Here is a 19,602-nt window from a genome sequence, read left to right as displayed (position 1 = left end):
TCTACCCCACTCCTCTGCCCAATAAACAGTGGGGAGATGGGGAGAGGATAATCATAATAAATGTTCCCATTCAAAAAGAGGAAACAGGAGGTACTTCATGGTCACTTGTTTATATATTATGATATCCAGCCAGGCACATCTTGCTAAGCCTCCCTGCTCCAGAATCAGGAGTGGACATTGATTAGGACATTGATTAGGACCAAGTCCTGCTCTCTCTGAATGATTCTCCTTGGTTTTTGGCTCTACCATCTGAACTCCAGTTTATCCCACTAAATCAACCTTTCTTCTCCATAAGAAATGTTCTGGTTTTGTAGTTGAGAAGTTTTCTCATCCTGCTTCCTGATCATAGAATGTTAGGAATCTGGAAGCCTTGTTTAATTTTGAACAATCTCAGTCCTTTTTAGTCCAAACCAGCATAGATTCTGTCTAGCAATTCTTTCAGACACTTTGCAGGTTTCTCATGACTCCTATTGGGGTTAGCATCCTTGGACATAAGCCACACACACCCATTGGGGTTAGCGTCTTTTGACCAAAGCCATACACGCTTAAAGATAGGGTTCTTTTCACCTTGGGGAAAGGGTTAGTGTGCTATGGAACACTGCCCCTGAAAGTTTTACAAGTCCATTTCTCCACCTGTAAGGGTCTATAAATCATGCCCTTAAAACTTTTACAAGCTTTTTTTTTTTTTTTTTTTTTTGTCTAGCTGAGGGCAACTAAGAGGCACAGTCTTTAATTTTTATAAGGTTTTAATAATCTTATAGACACATCCTTGACTTGGCCTTGACCTGACAACACAATATGGTAGCATCATCCTGGCTTTGATCTTTTCCCAGAGTTATTTCTTACTTTGCCAACTTGTTGCCATCTGGAGAGGCTTGGAATGAGAAACAGTTTTATTTTCCATCCTTGAAACTCTTAGGTTGGAAAATTTTTCTCTACATTCTGCTTGAAATCCAAACTGTTTCTTTAGGTCTTCTTTCTCTTTCCTCATCTCCATTATCAGCAGTTAAATGAAGCCAATTGACACTTTCAAAGTTCTGCCTGGAATCACTTTTGCCAATCCACAAGTTTATTTATTAGTTATCTTTTCTATCATCCGTATTGCAGTAGGTGACAATGTTGTCAAATCTTCCATCACTATAGAAGAGTGGTTGCCTTTCCTCCAGCCTCTAATACTAATTTCCTCATTACCTTTTCAGCCTCTACTAAGTCTCCTTATTCTCCTTCATTCCTCTACCCACAGTTCAATCTCAAAGCCAATGCTCTGTATTTTAGGTTTATATTATAGCTTTACCCCACTGCTACACTGTTCCAAAACTTAGTTGCTTAAAGCAATAAAAATTTACTGTATATCAAGACTCTGTCAATTGACTCTTCTGTTTCCTGTGTTGTTGGTTGAAGCGCCATGATGGATGAGAAGTCAAAAATAGCATTACTCACATGGCTGGCAGCTGGTGCTGGCTGCAGGTTGATAGCTCATCTGGTGGTGTCCACTGGAGGTCTTGGTTATCCTTAACATGGGTCCCTCCACATATCTATTTGGGCTCCCTGACATGTTTTATCACATTTAATTTGTCTCTTACTTTAGCATTGTGAGGTAGATATTATCACCCTCATTTATTTTATTCAGTTATTTAGCAAATAGCATCAATGAGTAGCAGCTGTATGCCAGGAACTATAGTGATTTATGAGAATAAAAAGTCAAGTAAGACATAATTCTTGCCCTAAAGGAGTTTATATCTGGTGGAGGAGATAATCAATGATTATAATGCGAATCATAAGTGGAGAAACAGAAGTTCAAAAACATTAAGTAAACTGCTGTTCATCTATTAGTTGACTCAGATATGAACCTAGATCTGCCTGACTTCAAAACTATGCTTTCGGGCTTCCCTGGTGGCGCGGTGGTTGAGAGTCCGCCTGCCGATGCAGGGGACACGGGTTCGTGCCCCGGTCCAGGAAGATCCCACATGCCCACATGCCGCAGAGCGGCTGGGCCCGTGAGCCATGGCCGCTGAGCCTGCGCGTCCGGAACCTGTGGTCTGCAAAAGGAGAGGCCACAACAGTGAGAGGCCCGCGTACCGCAAAAAAAAAAACCCAAAAAACAAACAAACAAAAAGACTATGCTTTCTCTGTAGCACAACTGAGCATTTAGAAAGTTAATATACATTTCCAGACCAATGGTAATGAAGATTTGGAAATGAAAAAAGGATAAAATGCAAAAATATTGCCCAAGCGGAATAGACAGGACTTGATGACTACTTAGAGAAGGCCAACAGAAGAATCTGAGTTTACTCCCATAACTAAAGTTAAGGAATCAGAAGGAAGGATTGGTAGTAAAGAATGATGCCATTTGTTTTATCCATGTTTAGTTTGAGGAACTAAACAGATATACAGATGTTACCCACAAGCACAGTAAAGACAGAAAACTTTCATTTATTCAAACTTTTTTGAGCACCTTCTATATGTCTGGTCCTGGGTAGGTGAACAAGAAACCATATCCCTAATGTCAATGATCTAATAGTCAAGACGCAAAGACAGTCCTACAGGAAAATGATTACACTCTGATGTGATAAGGACCACAATAAAAGTAAATACACAAGTCAGTGCAAGGGAACAAAGAAGAAAGTAAAGATGACACTAGGGAAATTAGCTGCATATGGGTGCCCATTCCACCAAGGTATGGACATAACTGCTAAGGGAAAGAAAGGAAGAAAATGGCCAAGGACACTCGTTCAAGTACAGATTCAAAGAAGTAGATATGAGGAAAGTCCAAGAAGTAGGAAGAGAATCAGCCACAGAAATCAAGGGAAGAGAGCATTTCCTAAGAGACACACCAATCCAGGCAGAGTCAGGGGCAGCGCCATGGAACGAGATGTGGTCAAGAGCTTTAATATGCAACTGATGTAGGGCAGTCAAAGAGGATGAAGACCAAGAAGAGGTGACTTTATTGGGCTTGAATTTTTATGTTGATATGGAAGTCAGATAAACTGTGATAATTCAATCTTTCAAAGACATTAAAATGACTTCCTGACAAACAAGTATATTGGTTATATAGCTCTATCATAATGACTCATATCCCAAGAAGGGATAAATGGACTGTACGCTGAATGAGAAGGAAACACTTAGCTAAGATAATGAAGTTAGCTAGACTTAACTGAGGGTTCAGAAGCTCCAAATTTTGGAATGCAGATGGTAGAGGATAAGCTTATTTTCCAATATGGAAAGATAATTTCAGGTTAAAAGCTGAAGAGGTCTAAGGATTTAGTATCTGAGCTGTCCCATTTCAACTTCTTGTTTGGTATGAAGAAAATTTCATCATAAAAATAGAAATAGCTAGATGTTTGGAAAGTACAGGGGAACTATTCATTTTTAAACCTTCTATTCCCTGTAAGAACCATTTAACCAATATATAAAAGCACCTATAACAGGATGTTAAAATGGCTTTTTTTTTTTTCCTCAGTTTCAGTTAAGACTCCAAGGATTAAGAACAAAACAATAAGTGCAAAATACCTCTACAGCCTAAAATGAGAAGAATACTTGCAAAAGAAGTATTCTGGAATTTGCCTCAGCAATCCTTAGTATCAGGACTGCCTCAAGGATATTTAAAAGTTTGGAGAGGCTAAGAAAGAGGACAATTTTTAGAGAGAATTTCTTTGGAGAAAGTTATTCGAGTGGAATGGAATTCACTGCCAAGTCAGACTCACACACACCTCAGCACCACGAGGGAAGAGAGCAGAGTCCTTACCGCAAGCCGAAAGTGGATATGAAGGAAACTACTCAGAAAACTTGACCTTTGTCCCTAGAAGCCTGTGAAATGCACAGACAGATGCCATACCCATTTCAAGAAAAGTCCAAATGTGGGAAGTGGTGGAGGCCGCACTGGTCGATAGCATCACTCAACCCCATGTTTCCTAGGGATTAATTGCGGGGCTCAAACTGGGAGCCAGTATGAATACCACCCAAGGGGGCTGTTTAGAGGCAGGATGGGACTCCAGCAGACTAGACCACAGGATGTCCATGGTCTGGGGAGGAATTATAAGCAGACACCAAAATGAGAAGTATTGCCTTAACCACAGAGGTTCCCACTGGGGAAATCTTTGAGAAACACATAACATTTCCCCAAGAGATAATGAGTCAGCTTTCGACATCTGCCAGGCTCAGAGATCAGCAAAGTGAGATCATGACTGTGTAACAGAACGAGCCATGTTTAACCTTTCCTGCCCATAACATACCTTCTTCCTCTCATTATTACCCTCCTCCCAAGCTACTCCCAAATTGGAAGAGGAAACAGTATAGTCGGGTGAAGTAAGAGCTTTAACCTCAAATAAAGCTTGGAGTCTAGATTATTACCATGGCCTGGCCATTTTAATTCTGAAATAAGATTGTTATTGCATTTAGAAGTACAAGAGAATTTTTTTTAGTTAGCTAAGAGCCATGCGACCTGCCCCAGCCTTTACTGAAGGCCTAGGGAAGACAGAGTCTACACAGGTGTTTTAAAGGGGCAGTGTTTTCTTTTTCCTTTATTCTCATACTCTAAAACGTCTCACTTGTTAGTTGTAGTGTTTATACCTGGTCTTCTTTTAAGGACAGTAAAACATAATGATTAAAGGTGCCACTGTGTGGACTTCCCTGGTGGCACAGTGGTTAAGAATCCACCTGACAATTCAGGGGACACGGGTTCGATCCCTGGTCCGGGAAGATCCCACATGCCATGGAGCAACTAAGCCCTTGTGCCACAGCTACTGAGCCTGCGCTCTAGAGCCCATGCACCACAACTACTGAGCCCACGTGTCACAACTACTGAAGCCCACACACCTAATGCCCATGCTCCGCAACAAGAGAAGCCACACAATGAGAAGCCCATGCACCGCAATGAAGAGTAGGCCCTGCTCGCTGCAACTAGAGAAAAGCCTGTGCGCAGCAACAAAGACCCAGTGCAGCCAAAAAAAAAAAAAAAAGTGCCACTGTGGAGTAAGACCTAGATTCAAATGTCAGCTCTACCACCCACAAGCTGTGTGAATTTGGACAAGGGACTTAGCCATTGCAAACTTTCTCTCCTGGAAAGTGGGGATAATGATTATTCCTACATCATAGGGTTGATGTGGGATCTAAATAAAATTATGTAGGTAAATCACTTAGTACTGGGCCTACCAGAGTGAGTACTCTATAAATAGTAGCTATTATTTTTTTTTTTTCACCAGTCACAATTAACCTCTTTTTCCTTGCCCCCAAGAGTGTATTGGTTGACGTTTGTTTGCCAGACTATTACTTGTTTCCCTACTACTCATTAAACTCACCTTTTGGACATCAATTTTTTTAGCTCCTCTCTGAAATAAAGGTCTGCAGTCATTCCTAGCAGCTCGTCAGCACGGTAGGATGGGGAATGGGAAGTACATCCAACTGAAAACTGCAGGCAGAACTCGAGCAAGCGGAAAGTGATTGCTTTTCCTGGCAACTCCCCAGTTGCTTTCAGAGTGAAAAATCCTCTGCACACTTGGTAGGAATGGTCTAGGATTTTGAAGACGTCTGGGTTCATCATAGTGATTTTCCATCACTTTTTTTTTTTTTTTTTTTTGCGGTACGCGGGCCTCTCACTGTTGTGGCCTCTCCCGTTGCGGAGCACAGGCTCCGGACGCGCAGGCTCAGCGGCCATGGCTCACGGGCCCAGCCGCTCCGCGGCATGTGGGATCTTCCCGGACCGGGGCACGAACCCGTGTCCCCTGCATCGGCAGGCGGACTCTCAACCACTGCGCCAACAGGGAAGCCCCCGCCACTTTTGAGAGAATCATTTCACTGAAATTCTAGTTGCATGGGGCACATAGCATTCTGGCATTTTCAAATATTTCCACTTATGTTATAAGGATGATTGTCCAATTTCTTATGGGTGGAGAGGGAAAGAATCAACATAATTTAAGCTGAACATTCTTGAAAATTGAAAGTCACTCATCTTAAAGAGCATTAGGTAATCAATCTCAGGTGCATCCTCTTTCCTCTAAAATCTTTAAAAAAGACAGTCATCAAAATTAGCATGAAATGATAGGGCTGCTCAAAGAAAGAAAGAAAGAAAGAAAATTGGCGGAGAAGGAGTAGAGTGCACGTCAGACAGCTGCTGTTTCTGTCTAGCTGTATCGGGGCATTATTGCATCGGGACATCATTGTGCTAGAGGATCTTATAATCAAAAGAAGCCTCAGGGGTTGTCTATACGAGCCCCCTCCATTGCCTGCTATCCTGCCATCCCATCCTAACCCTCCCAGTCGATGATCCCTAGCTTCTGCAATGACTTGTTGAACTTCCAGAATAATTATTTTATTTTATTCAAGGTTTTCTTTTAGAGATATAACACATTTACTTGGTTCAAAATTTTAAAAGGCCGAAAAGGGTGTACAGTAAAATGTTTCTGTCTTATCCTTATTCACAGGCAACCACTGGATCTTCTCAAAGGGAACTGATGTTATCAGTTTAACATGTATCTTTTCAGAGCACAGAATTGGAACAATGAATGTGTGTGTACATAAATATAACCTTTTCTATCACACAAGTTCCCATATTGCATAATGGGTTTTGCACCTTGATTTTTAACCTAAGATTTTAGAAATTATTCCTTATCCACACATAAAGAGCTTTCTCATTCTTTTTATAGCTATGTAATTTTCCGTTGTATGCATGTACCATAGTTCATTTAGCTAGTTCCCTATTTGTCGACATTTAGATTGTTTCCAACATTCTGGCATCTCAGATAATGATATGATGAATAATTTTGCATGAAGGCGTTTCCCATATGTGTATGAGTACATCTGTAGATGAAATTCCCAAAGTAAAATTACTGAACAAGAGGGTATGTGCATTTATAATTTGGAAGTGTCCACACAAAGGTAATGGACACACACACACTCCTACTCATGTTACCTGGTATGGGAGAAAATTAGGTTTAATGGGAAAACTCACAGGTGTAGGGCTAGTAGCATGTAAATGTTGACTATTCTGTTAAGGTCCTGAGGGAGGCATTCTGGGCTGGTCACAGCTGGATGTACCATGGAAAGTGTTTCAGGAAAATGACCCTATCCTCATTCTGCTCTTTGTATTTCTAGGGTGATCTGGGAGAGAATACTTCCTTTTTTTTTAATTGATTTTTATTGGAGTATAGTTGCCTTACAATATTGTGTTAGTTTCTACTGTACAGCAAAATGAATCAGCTGTACACATACATATATCCCCTCTTTTGGAGTGAAGAATACTTCCTTAATTCTGTAACAGGTGATGCTTCCTGGACTGGGAAATGTCCTTGTGGGGTCAGAGCTCAGCTAGCGTCTTTGCCTCCCAATGCTGCTATTAACCAGAGGTCTGGTGCAAGCCTAAGGACCCAACTCCATCCTGGTGAACTAGCTCATTGCTAAGCTACAAGAGGGGAAGGAAAAAAAAAAGTCAGGGGGAGGCAGAGAGCTGTGATGATTCCCAGGAGTCAGAAAAATTCCCTTTCCTCGGCTAGGGCTAGCCACAGTCAAATAGCCCTCCAGAGAGGTTATGGTAATTTGCACTCACACCAGTGAATGACAGCACCAGTTTCCTCATACCTCAAACCATGAGGACATTATCACTGTTTTTGATCTTTGATAAGATGGTGGTGAAAAGTGTAGGCTCAGTATGGTTTAAGTTTACATTTCTTTTATTACTACCTAGGCTGAGCACCTTTTCATATGCTTTAAAATAACTTATTTTCCCCTTTTGTGATATGCCTATTCATATCCTTTTCTGTTTTTATATTGGATTATTGGTCTTTTTGTTATTGGTTTGTAGGAGATTTTTATCTCATATATATTAGGGAATTAATGCTTTGTAACATGGACTGAAAGTGTTTCCCAGTTTATCATCTGATTTTTTACTTTGCTTGTGGTAGATTTTATCTTGCAGGAATTTAATTTTTCACGTAGCTGAATTTAGCACTTTTCTTTTTTGGCTCTTGGGTTTTATCTTACACAGAAAGAATGTGTGTACTCTGAGATTATTTTAAAAAGCAAAACTTGTGCTGGTGTGTGTTTGTTTGTTTTTTAAGACTTTTATATAGTACTTCTTTCCTTTTTTTTTTTTTAAACATTTGAATCTTTAACCTATCTAACTATTTCTAGCTTTTCAAGTTGAGGACACATAGTGTAAATCTGTACATCATTTTTGTATCTAAGGAATTAGGAGGAGTTGTATAAAGGTATAGCATTAAATCTTGTTACCTGTTCTTTGTAAGAACTTGATTGCTTTAGTATGCTAGCTACTCAGTCAGTGTGTTCTTGCCTTATTTTGCCATGACTGTAAACTCTCTTTGGATCTCAATCTCCCTAGAACTTCTAAACAGATAGATAATACTAGACTTCCATGAAACTTATATAGACATCTTTTCCAGATTTTTCTTTCTATTTATCTAGCATTCAGCCATTCTTACTGGGTTTTAACCAGTATTACCTAACTTTATCCAAGCTGTTCATAAAAATCTTTTAATGAAAAAAAAGTCTTTCATACACATAGCAGTTGAATAAAGGTTACAGTTGAAAGGCTCTAGAACCAGTTCCAATGCAGAGGGAGCGGGGGGAGGGTTCCCAACACATCCAAACAAACAACACTCCAACACTAGCTGGGTGTCCTACAATTCAGCTCAATTCTGATACTATCTACCTGGAGACAGCATCAGATCCCACAGGTTAAGGGCTCCATCCCAGAAGACTGCTCTCTGCTTCAGATGCAAACTGCAAACTCAGGTTGTTATTCTGGTTTCTGAGATCTTTGGACAAAGTTTATACACAGAATTTGCAGCTCCTCCTCTCTGGCTCTTTAGGTCAAAAAGATGGTGGGTTTTCTGTTAGCTTTTCACCTGTCCTGCCTGGCTCTGCCTGCCACCTGCCCTAAGCTAAACCCTGGTGAAAAAAAAAGAAGAAGAAGAGGAAGAAGAATAGGAGAATTAGGGAAAGAGAAGGATAGACTTTGAAACTCATCTAGTGCATTTTACTTCTCCCAAGTGTCAGTTCCCCTCCAGAATCTGTTCGTTAATTGTTCAGTGCTTTCAGGTACTTTGTTGCGTTTTGTCCAGAGTTTGTAGTTCATATCTGTGGGAAGACGTAGTATGTAGGAGCTCACTTAGCCTTACCAGAAGCAGTGAAAAACAGAAAATTTAAAAGATGCTTGTAATTAGTGCCTATTGATAAAAAGAGGGCAGCATTTCTCTGAAAGAAAGAACTCTTGCGAAACACTTTAATGGTCCTTTTGCTTATGTAAATGTTAAGCCCAGAGCAAGAAGGAATAAGGAGTATTACAACAAATGGGATGCAAAAATTGTTATGCATAATAAAATAACGAATATAGCTCCCTGAGGATGAGACTGAGGATGTTTCTAAAATAAGAAGAAAAGGCTAGGGAAGAAGAGTGACAGTAGAGTACCAGAGGAACTTGGCTGGAGGCACGGTACTAAGAGATGAAAGAAACAACTAAGAAAATTAAGGAACTCCTGAGTCAAAGAAATAGTGTCAGTACTCTCTGATATTCAAGTGTAAGTTGTATCTCTGTTTTTGTTTTAATCCTTCTCTTTATCCCAAACTCACAGTATATATCCCACTATTTGTAAAATTTTTTAAAGGGAGCATATTCTACTCCTGACCTGATTACTTTCTTGTATTGATTGCATACTACTTCTCTAGCAAGTATATTATCTGAAAAATCATCACTAAATTAACTCTAGGACAACAGCCTCCTACAAAGATTAATGATATATAATTTACCTTTATGAAAGAAGCAAGCAACCAATAAATTTGAAAATGCATACCATCATGCAATAAATTGTTAAATATCCCAAGTGCTTACCTTATCGAGTATTTGACAAATGGATTTCACATTCATTCAATTACATCATTACTATTTTTCATGTCACTTGCTCTATTGTTTGCTTAAGTGTATGTCTTTTCACTAAAAATATTAGGTGTACTTCATCCATTCTGTGTCCAGGAGGGACACTTGGCAAGGATGATCATTTTGGAACATTGAATAGGCCCTGATCGTGTGTCACTGCTATTACTGCTTCAGATTCCTAGGTTTCAAAAATAGTCTCATTCTATCTATATGTAGGATGCCAAAAGTTTAAATGTATTTTATACAAAAGATTCTTTTATTATTTTCTACACAGCCCGTAATTCCATGTTGGGAAATATTTGGTTCTAAGTAACAATTTTCTTTCTCATTTAAATAGGAAAAAAATGTGTAATTGGCAAGCAGAATTTCTGCCTGGGTAAGAACAACAGCTAGGTTGAAAGAATTCCATCTAAACGTAGAATATTTGTGTTTTAGTTAGTCTGGTAACATTTTCATAGATAAATATACAGGATTTGTTTTCACTTAAAAACAATGAAAATGATTTGCAAAGCCTATACCAAGATATTTGTTTTTATGTCTCCCCTCCCCCAACTTCCATTTTTCTGATAACTATATCTTTCAGTTCCTTTGATAAACAACCTTTTCACCTTTATTAGTTCCCTAGGGTGACCATAAGAAAGTACCAAACTTGGTGGCTTAAAAACAACAGAAATGTATTGCCTCAAAGTTCTAGAGCCTAGAAGTCCCAAATCAAGGTGTCACCAGGGCCACGTACCTTCTGAAACCTGAAGGGGAGAAAACTTTATTGCCTCTTCCTACGTTCTGGTGGTTTATTGGCCATTTCTGGCATTCCTTGGATTGCAGCTGCATAATTCCAATCTTTGCCTCCATCATCACATAATGTCCTTCCCCTTTCTCTTCACCATTGTCTTCTTAGAAAGACACCCACCATGTTGGATTAGGACCCACCCTACTTTAGTATGACCTCATCTTAATTAATTATATCTACAATCACCTTATTTCCAGATAAGGTCATATACTGAGATACAGGGGATTAGGATTTTAACATTATCTTTTGGGGAAGCATAACGCAACCCATAAAATCACTATGTTCAGTCTTTTGGGTGGATCTGACTCCATGTTTAGCTCAAGAGATGGGCACGTGGCTCAGGCCTAGTCAATCAGAGCATCACATTCTCCTGCCCAAGCTGCTTGGTTCAGGTCTGTGCATATGTACAAGTCAGAGTGAATTAAATACAATGGGGATTTTGTTGAGATTTCAAAGGGAGGGGCACTCTGGTTTAGTTTAGTTTTGTTTAATATTTTTGTCTATTGAATTTGAACCTGGGTGTGTGAGGCCTAGGCTCACTGGTAGCAGCTCTCTTACCATGCAAGGTGCCCATTCATGGAGGAATGTCCAGGAGAGAGAATGAGAGGGAGAGGGAGAGAGATTAGTCAGTGTTCTCCAGAGAAACAGAACTAAGGAGTTGTCTCACGCAATAATGGAGACTAGTAAGTCACAAGATCGGCAGTCAGCAAGCTGCAGGCTTAGGTCTCCAGCTAAGAGAGCTGGCAGTGTAGCTCCAGTTTAAGTCTGAAGACCTGAAATCTGGGAGAGCTGATGGTATAAATTCCAATCCCAAAATGGCAGGCTTGAGACCCAAGAAGAGCCCATTTTTCCAATCAAAAGGCAGGAAAAAACTGATATCACAGCTCAAGCAGCCTTTATATTCTATCCAGGCCTTCAACTGATTGCTTGAGGCCCACCCACATTAGAAAGAGCAATCTGCTTCACTCAGTCTAATGATTCAAATGCTAATCTCATTTTAAAGTACCCTCATAGACGTACCCAGAATAATGTTTGACCAAATACCTGGGAACTCCATGACCCAGTCAAGCTGATACCTAGAACTAATCATCACAGAGAGATAGAGACCAGTTCCCTCTGCTATGACTTTAGCTCCCAAATTCAGCCAGGCATGCATGAAGCACTACCCTTGGGCTTTTCAAGTAATGACTGATGTATTCCCTTATTTCTTAAGTCATTTCAGTTGTCTTTTCTAATTGAAATATCCATTATTTTCTTCATAATGTCCCAGGACCCATATGGTTGCAAGTGGAAATCATTGGCAAATAGCATAGCTGAGACTTTATTCTCTATCTGTCATCATCCTCAGAACTTTGGGGGAAAACTAGAGGTCTATGCTCTACTTGGCTATAGGCATTGAACCATAGTTACCTATTCCTTAGACAACAGAAATTACATGCTGTAGTGTTTCTTTTTTGCCTCACTAAGGAAAGAAGCTCTTTCTTTTGGCTAGAATATGCTTGCTATTTATGCTTTTTCAGAACTTTTCTATCTATTATTCATGGTTGTGTTCCCACACCAAAATATCTCATTGAAATATTAAAAACACAATCAGCTAATAGTCCAGGATAGCAAGTAACTTTATGTCTTAGCATAGCGATTAGAGGATTTATACAACCCAAGCAGATATTCAAAATTCCCCACAATTTCATGCAGTCTATAAGCTGACACTTTTCTAGCCCTTGAGATGTCTGCATTTATGACTCTATAGAGAGAACTCAATCAACCAAGCAATACGATCAGACTGTTTACTTTAACACTTGCTTTCTGCAAAGTTTTTTGATTACAATGACACACAAACATAAAAAAAAATTGCTCCCCGCCAGACAGAAACAATACCAGCTCAAGAATAAAATAAATCATCTAAAGGTAGTAAGAGTGCCAAATGTTAAAAAGATTCATTTTACTCAGAGGATATCTGAAAGTTTGCTCCACCCTGTTTGGCTTTATTCTGGGCCTTGTTTCTGTTCTTGCAAGTTAATTTCAGTAGTAAAGAATGGGGTCGAACTCCTGCATCATGTGATCAATCAGTGCTGAGCCAGACGTTATGGATGCTTCTGGAAAGTTACTTATAAATTGAATCACATTGGAGGCTCACTAGCGGAAATTGTTATCTAAAGGAATTATACAAGAAAACTTTTTTAAAAGCAAGGCATCTATTCGGTAAAATAAAATGTCTCATATTTGATGTTCATGTATAAATTTGTTTTTTCTTATTTTGGACTGGCTTTAAGCAAGTCTAGAGTTCTCTTCTTTGAAATTCATCACAAACCAGATGAAACTGAGATTTTAGACTAAAGCAAGCAAAAGCAGAGGAAGTAGGACCTAGTTAAATGAGAGCTATGCGTAGGTGAAATTAAAGTCTTTCCCTACTTTCCCTTTAAGGCTGATTTAAAATATTTAGGTTGAATTTATATATATATATATATATATATATATATATATAGAGAGAGAGAGAGAGAGAGAGAGAGAGAGAGAGAGAGATAACATATTTTCATTTTGGTAAACAAAACTATTTTTAAAAAGTTATAAGAAGGAAGAAAATAATCTTACCTAGAGAGTTTTGGATTCGTTCTATTGCAAGTGACAGAAACCCAATTCAAATTAGCTTGAGGAAAAAAAGTACAAAGATAATTTACTGACTCATTGGCTCCTTAGTAGGATAGAAATATCTAGTTCTTCAAACCCTAGCTGATAGTAAGAACTGCCAACTTTTCATCAATTTGAAACATAAAAAGATATCTCATTATAAAATTTTTCATTTCTTGATTACTAGTGATATTAGAGTTTTCTTCATATGTTTATTAGCTATTTGATTCATTTTATTTTGTCAAATGCCCATCTGTTCATTTTAATTGAAATGTTTTAAAATTAAAGATATTCTTCCTTTTGTTATCAAAGATTATATGTTTTCCTATTGTCTTTTGACCTTACAATATGGATTTCTTTTCTTTTTTTTTTTTTAAACATCTTTATTGGAGTATAATTGCTTTACAATGGTGTGTTAGTTTCTGCTTTATAACAAAATGAATCAGTTATACATATACATATGTCCCTATATCTCTTCCCTCTTGCGTCTCCCTCCCTCCCACCCTCCCTATCCCACCCGTCTAGGTGATCACAAAGCACGGAGCTGATCTCCCTGTGCTATGCGGCTGCTTCCCACTAGCTATCTATTTTACGTTTGGTAGTGTATATATGTCCATACCACTCTCTCACTTTGTCCCAGCTTACCCTTCCCCCTCCCTGTATCATCAAGTCCATTCTCTAGTAGGACTGTGTCTTTATTCCTGTCTTGCCCCTAGGTTCTTCATGACCATTTTTTTTTTTTTTTTTTAGATTCCGTATATATGTGTTAGCATATAGTATTTGTTTTTCTCTTTCTGACTTACTTCACTCTGTATGACTTACCCTTTAAAATTTTTACATAGACAACTCTGTCAATCTTTTCCTCTGTGGAATTATGTGTTGCTGGACACATGTGGAAAACTACTGCAAAATTATTTTCTCCTTTTTAAGACTTTTCTTTTTTTTTTTTCATTTAAATATTTTATCTGGAATTTTGTTGTAGGAAGTACCTACCTGACAAACTCATGTTTTATATCTTTGGTGCTGCAGTTGTCAGTCATACAAAGTGAAATGGGGACAGAGACAAAGAGATGACAAATTTGACCTGGCAGAAATGGTGAATTTTCTTTTTTATTTTGGTTTTATTTGTTTTTCATTCGGAAAAACCCAAAAAAACTTTTTGGCCAACCCAATACATGTTTAACTATGCCCTTTTTATAGCATGTGTTCTCTTATGTTTATCCAAGTTTGATAGTAACGTGTCACAAACTTATACTATAACTTTCTCAAAGTTGACAAATATTACAAAGATATGCTAATATTACACTGTTATAAAAACTCCTCTCTTTTGCAGAAGATGCTTAATGCCCATGCTACAGAGATCTCTTACCTCTCACACCACCGTTCAAAGCATCTGATTAGCAGAATGGCAACTGGGAAGAAGTAGAGGAGAAGGACCCCACATAGAAAAGAGGAAGTACAGTATTACAGTAGTTTCCCACAAAGCCCTCTACTGCACAGGAAGTGTCTGTGTCAATAGCAGCCCCAGTGGAAAGGTAAAGTTGCCCAAAGAGATCCAACAATTAGTACAATTCATGTTAGTTCACACTGTTTCTTTTTAAACAAACTCCTCATGATGTGGCTGTGTATCCTCACGCTCAGCATAACTCATTGTGTGTTTAGACACATACTTTGCATGACTTGAGGGGTGCCAAAGCCCATTCTATGCCCCAAATGCCCTTAACTTTACACAAAGGCTGAAATTGCATAAGAGTGATACCTTCAGTTAAGTTTTTTGTGACAATGCTAAGGAAAACAGCAAAAAGTAAATAATCCCAGAATGCATTCATAAACACACATCAATACCTAGGAAATGAGCTTAGCAGTTTCTCTCTAAGCGGCTACCTTCTCTGTAGGAGAGAGGCAGCCTCATGGCATTTTTAATTTCTGCATGGTCCCACGGTGGACACAGAGAACACACGGCCTTTGTGCAGGAGGATGAAGATGACAGTGTATGTTAGAAGAGGATATAAAAGAAAGAGAAACATGGGGCTGAGGACAAACTTTATTCACTTCAATAATTTGGCCAGGAGAAGCCCCCACTCATTTGCTAGGAGGCAGGAATTGAAGCTTTAGCATATGATAGATATCACACTGGTTAGTCAGCTGTGGCCTCTGAGTCCATATTCACCATATTAGTCAGGTTTCTTCAGAGTAACAGAACCAATAGGATGTGTGTGTATGTGTGTATGTGTAGATAGGTATATATAGATAGACAGATAGATAGATAGATGATAGATAGATAGATTTTAGAGAACTGGCTCATGTAATTATGGATCCTGGCAAGTCTGCAGGGTAGGCTAGAAACCCAGGAAAGGTTGACCTTGTTGTCTGCTGGCAGAAGTCCTCTTCCTGGGAGGAGGTCAGTCATTTTTCTATTAAGACCTTCAACTGATGGAATGAGGCCACCTACATTACGGAGGATAAGCTGCTTTATTAAAAGTATACTGACTTAAATGTTCATTTCATCTAAAAATACCTTCACAGAAACATCTAGAATAATCTTGGCCCAAATGTCTGAGTACTGTGGCCTAGACAAGTTGACACATAATGTTAACTATCACATTCTCTGTGGCCACTGATGGAGAAAAGAAACCAATGTTTTAAGACCATATCTTCCAACTATGTCTTGCCTAACAAAAAAGGGGCTCTCTGGGTGACGTTTTCAATCACTCCTCTCAAAAGCTAGGATCACAGCAATGTGACATGCTGTGAAGTTTTGGCAAAGTGATGGCCAAGCCAAGTAATTTGAAGACATAAAATATTTTGCATCATGTCAAAGGTAATGCAGCTCACACAGATGTCAATTTTCAGCCCCTGGGATACAATAATTAATGTTCAAAGATCTGCTGACAGGCACACCCCTTGTAGGTTATCTGAAGAAAATGATCACTTTTACATTCATATTTATTTTTTCACTCTGTCAGTAAAAATGTTTAGTAATATGCTAGTATGTGAGTGAGGTGCTGAATATATGGAGATTAATCACTTAAAAAATCCCTCCTTTCATAATTACAATAGAGAGGCAGATTCATATGGACTCATTTCTTCCCCCCCAAAAAGAAAATAAGTGTTTTAGAAGGTCCTAATTCCACTTTGGAGGCATTAGGTAAAAGAATGATTTTCTGAGGTGATTTCCTGAAATGAGACTTAAATGATGAATAATAATAATAACAGAAAAATAGCAAAGATTCCTTGAGCACTTTTTTATGTACCAGGCATGGTTACAAGCACTTCACATATATTCATCTATTTAATGAGTAATAAATACTTTACCAGATGCCTTGGATTAGGATGGCATTCAAGGTAAACTGCATAGCATGTACAGACTCAGTGGCCTAAGAACGGTAGACACATTCAGGGAACTGCAGTCAACCTAGTAGTGGAACATAAGGCTGCCATGCAGGATGTCAGTAAATGAGACTGAAAACCCTGTCTCCTGGAGATCCCATGAACATTAGGCAATGTCCTGCTTTGCTTCTAGCTCTAGTGCCCACACTCAGTGCTTTGGACTGATGCAGTGGAGACCACCAGGTGTTCACTCAACAAAGCAGGTTCTCTGAATGTAGTTACCCATTTAGTTACACTGTCTAACGCCTCAGAGTTTCAACCTGTTTCCTCTGTTAACCTAGTCAGATAAGAGCCCCCAGAATCATTGTCACCATCAGGGCTGCCTTCTTCTTTGCTGCATTTGGGTTATGGATTCTTCTGACCTTTTCTCCTTGTCAATTGGATTCCATCTGCTTTCTATCTTTAAGGGATTCTTCACAAATTTTGGTTTGATGGGGGTACCTTTTTATGTTTCAGTATTATTCTTTTATTTATTTATTAGGTTGCACTGGGCCTTAGTTGCAGCATGCGGACTCAATTCTGTCCTGTACGCGGGGATCTAGTTCCCCAACCAGGGATTGAACCCGGGCCCCCTGCATTGGGAGCGCAGAGTCTTACCCAGTGGACCACCAGGGAAGTCCCTGTTTCAGTATTATTCTGGATTTCACCTACATCTATATAATCTACAAATATATATGTATAATATATGTATCATATCAAAGGATCTGGGGTAACAGGAGAGGTTGTTACATGCTCATTTTACCATTATGATAATTTTGAATACTGGGTCAATGACATCATTACCCACATTTTCCCCAGGCCTGCTGATAATTTTGGCTACATTGGTCTCATGGTGACTATTGCAATCCTCCTGACCTTAAAAACAATGACCCCATTTGTTTTTTCTTCTCCAGACTTGAGGGACTGTTCATTCTGTCTCCATAGTTTGAGAGAACAGAGAGAGACAAACAGCATCTGGATCTGCTGACTGTCCCCCTAGGACCATAAATCTTCTCTCTTGATGGTCTTTGTCTAGTGTCCTTTCAAAGACTCTCCCTTAGTCTCCTGCTGAGGATCAAAGGATATAATGGAATGGCTTAATATGCATGCATGGTAGCTTATAAACTGCTGACATCCCAGGCGAGAGGCCCACTTGGGTAACTTAAGCTTTCCTTATCATATTCTTACTCTGTTCTGTGCTACTTATATCTCTGTCAGGGTCTGGGCGGTGGCAGGGCAAAAACATAGACTCATATACAGTTTAGAAAATAGAGGAAATTCTGAAGTTAGAGTGACATTCGTAATGGAAGTTCAGAAAGTTGGAAAAGCCGGAGGTCTCTAAAGTCAATCATTGCAAAAAACAAAAGGTCAAGGCATTTGAAGTGGAGGAACTGCCTTGTGGGATATGGCCACAAAGCAGAAGACCAGCCCAAAAGGTCTCAGATTTTTTCTCAGATTATCTGGGTTTCCTATCAGAATTTCTGTCATTTTGCCTGAGCGCAGTGCTGTGGGGTTATTGAAGGACACGGGCATAATCTTTCCCTTATCTTCATTTTTACTATCTTTCTCTGCTTCTTGCTTATTGTTTAAAACTTTATTTTCTCTCTAAATTGAAGGAAAGTTGCTCTGACATCCTTTTTTTAATTTGCTCTATCTTACTATTTTAGTAAAACTCTATGGTCCAAGCCCTCCATGATTGATTTTTTAAAATCACACTTTGTTCCCAATGTCATTTTTAAAATAAAAGTTTGATTGTTGTGGAATTCATATACCATAAAATTAAGTCTTCTAAAGTATACAGTTCAGTAATTATAAATATATTCATGGCGTTGTCCAATTATTCCGATCTAATTTCAGAGTACTTTCATCACCCCAAGTAAATCCCATACCCTTTAGCAGTTATTCCCCATTTCGTTCCTTCCTTCAGCCCCTGGAAACCCTGGATCTACTTTCTGTTTTTATGGATTTGCCCACTCTGGGTATTTCCTGTAAATGGGATTAAATAATGTGTGAGTTTTTTTGTGATTGGCTTCTTTCACTTAGCATAATGTTTTCAAGTTTCTTCCATGTTGTAGCATGTATTGATACTTCCTTTCTTTTTATTGCCATTGTATAGATATACCACCTTTTGTTTATTCATTGTTAAATTAATGGAGATATGGGTTCTTTCCACCTTTTGGCTACTATGAATAACATTGTTATGAACATTCGTTTAGACATAGGTTTTCAATTCTCTTGAAATTCTCAGGTTATGTGGAAAGTCTGTGTTTAACCCTTTGTGGAACTGCCAGAATGTTTTCCATGGAGGCTGCACTGTTTTATATTGAGACCAACAGTACAGAGATTTCCAATTCTCCACATTGTTGTCAAAAGTTCTTATATATCTTTTTGCTTGAAGCTATCCAACTGTGTGTGAAGTGACACCTCATTGTAGTTTTGATTTGCAATTCCCTGCTGGCTAACGATGTGGAACATCTTTTCATGTGCTTTTTGGCCATTTGTGTATCTTCTTTGGAGCAATTCTATTCAAAGACTTGGATTGTCTTTCAATTAGGTTGTCTCTTTATTGCTGAGATACAAGAGTTTTTAAATACATTCTAAATATAAGTCCTTTATCAGATATATGATTAGCAAATATTTGCTGTCATTCCATGAGTTGCTTTTTCACTTTCTTCATGCTATCTTTTGAAGTACAAAGGTGTTTAATTTCGATGAAATTCAATTTATCTATTTTCTTTTATCATTTGTGGTTCATGTTTGGGTTTTGATATACCTAAGGGATTGTTAATTTAGAAAAACCCTGCTCTATATCATGTGGTCTGGCTTTAAAGACTGTTATCTCACCATGGACTTAAGAAATCCAAACTCAAGGCTGATCAATGACCTCTTTGTACTAGACAAAAAGGCTATGAGCCTTTATGGAAGGTCT

The sequence above is a fragment of the Pseudorca crassidens genome, chromosome 1, assembly GCF_039906515.1.
Source record: "Pseudorca crassidens isolate mPseCra1 chromosome 1, mPseCra1.hap1, whole genome shotgun sequence".
Taxonomy (NCBI): Eukaryota; Metazoa; Chordata; class Mammalia; order Artiodactyla; family Delphinidae; genus Pseudorca; species Pseudorca crassidens.
Note: the sequence above shows the minus strand (reverse complement) of the source record.